Source organism: Elephantulus edwardii, unplaced genomic scaffold (genome assembly GCF_000299155.1).
Source record: "Elephantulus edwardii isolate Elephantulus edwardi_28Jun2011 unplaced genomic scaffold, EleEdw1.0 scaffold00174, whole genome shotgun sequence".
Taxonomy (NCBI): domain Eukaryota; kingdom Metazoa; phylum Chordata; class Mammalia; order Macroscelidea; family Macroscelididae; genus Elephantulus; species Elephantulus edwardii.
In genome coordinates this window covers 4076329-4078525 of record NW_006399924.1, presented here as the reverse complement: position 1 = coordinate 4078525, position 2197 = coordinate 4076329, and the positions used below count along the sequence as shown (strand labels likewise).

At 41.1% G+C, this 2197-nt stretch overlaps 1 pseudogene; it reads left to right on the top strand.

Annotated features, from left to right (window-relative positions):
- Positions 1 to 1016: 1016 nt before the first annotated feature.
- Positions 1017 to 1735, top strand: LOC102875856 (annotated as a pseudogene).
- The last annotated feature ends 462 nt before the right edge of the window (positions 1736 to 2197 follow it).

The following is a 2197-nucleotide window of genomic DNA, read 5'->3' as shown; positions in this document are numbered from 1 at the left end:
TGATTCTGCTCCAGAAGGTAAAAACTCCAGTTTCTCCATCTTATGAAAGCAAAGTGCAATCGTCAATATGAATTGAAGCTCAACATCAAGAAAACAAGGATTCTCACCACTGGGCCAATTGGCAGCATCATGATGGATGATGAAGAGATTGAGGTTGTTGACAACTTTAGTTTGTTTGGCTCTGCAATCAACATTCTTGCTACCAGTAGCCAGGAAATCAAGAGACGAATTGCATTGGGAAAGTTGGCTGTCAGGGACCTCTCCAGAGTGCTGAAGAGCAGTGATGTCAGTGTGGAGACTAAGATGCACCTGATCCAGACCATAGTCTTTGTAATTACTTGCTATGCATCAGAAAGCTAGGGGTCAACGACTAGGGATGATAAAAGGAGAATTGATGATGCCTTTGAGCTATGGTGCTAGAGAAGGGTTATTGAATATATCGTGGACTGCTAGAAAGACAAACAGTTTTGTCCTAGAGAGGGCTGCTCCTTGGAGGCAAGGACTCTGAATCTTTGTCTGACATACTTGGAGCATGTTGCAAGGAGGGACTAGTCCTTGGGGAGGGGCATCATGCTTGTGAGGGTTGAGGGACAGAGCAAGAGAGGAAGATGCTTGATAAGATGGATTGATTCAGTAGCTGAGGTAATGGGGTAGGTGTGTCAGAGATGATAAGATTGGCACAGGATAGGGCTGTTGTACATAGGGTCACTATGAGTTGCAAGTGACTCAATGGCACAAAACAACAAGGCATGGTGTGATGGTCAGAAGATTTGCTCAAAATGACCACAGTAGGTGGTACAGTGCCTGAATTCCGAAAAAAAAAAAAAAACAAACAAACATGTTGGTAACAAATACACACTGGAAACAACCAACATCTTTACTATAAAAACATCAACAATGGTCCACGTGCAGTGCGGGCACCGCCTCCGGCCCGACCTGCTGGTGGGCGTTAGGTCCCCACTGACCGGTGTGTTCGAGGGGCGCGCCTGGCAGGTTGGAGGCGGGGAGAGGCCCCAATGGCCCCCGTGGGGAGAAAGTACTCGGCGAAGTCGCTGAGGGCGGACGTGGACGACCAGGTGGTGGGAACCTTCGACTACCACAAGGACGAGAGGAAGGAGCTGAGCGGCTCGGAGGAGGACGGCCGAGAAGGAAAGACTTTGGTAATTGATAAGCGTAGGAAGAAGAGAAGGTCTTCCCCAGAAAAAAACTGAAGAAGATTTGGGGGGTGAAGTACAAAATATGTTAGAAAGATTTGGAACGGACATTAACAAGGCTCTTCTTGCAAAGAGAAAAAGATTAGAAATGTATACCAAAGCTTCTCTCAACAGCAGTAATCAGAAAATTGAAAATATTTGGAAAACACAGCAAGAACAAAGGCAGAAGCTTAGTGAAGACTATAATCAGCAGTTTCTGACTTGCTTTCATCAGTGGGAGCTAGATATACGGAAAAATAAGGAACAAGAAGAAAAACTAGTTAATGTATTTCGACATCAATAAAAGGTTTTTCAGCAATCTAGAATTTGTTCAGAGCCAGAGACTGAAAACACTTTAACAGTTATATGAGCAGTTCGTAAAGAGTATGGAGGAAATGGAGAAGAATAATGAAACACTTATTAATGGTGCACAAAGTGAACTAAGAAAAGAAATGGCTATGTTACAGAAAAAAATTATGATGGATACTCAGCAGCAAGAGATGGCAAGTGTTCGAAAGTCTCTTCAATCCATGTTAATCTGATGACTCTTTGGAGAAAGAACTTGAACCTAAGTAACATGACACAATTATAATATTAGCTAAGGGGTATATAAATCCTTACGTGGTATAAAAAATTCTAGATTACCACATCCTATTACTCATTATCTTGTATGTTAAAAGCAAAACCTCCTTAATGTAAACCCTAAATAAATCTTAAACAGTTATGTGAGTAGCAGCAATTCTAAAGCTGTTATGTGTCAGGCTTTCAGCTGTTGGTAGTACTAGAGAATATTTTCCTTCTTAATACTGTCAATTAACTTTAGCAGTAAAGATTATATAATTTCTAGATTTTGGCTTCGGTGGATTTTTGCCAGTACCAAAAGACAGAAAGCACAAGCATGGGAGATCATATTGTTAAGGGGAAAAAAAAACCAACAAAATATTTTGTATAGGTATTTTTTTTATACATTAAGTTATAAAGCTAATTCTAATAAAAAGAGCTCA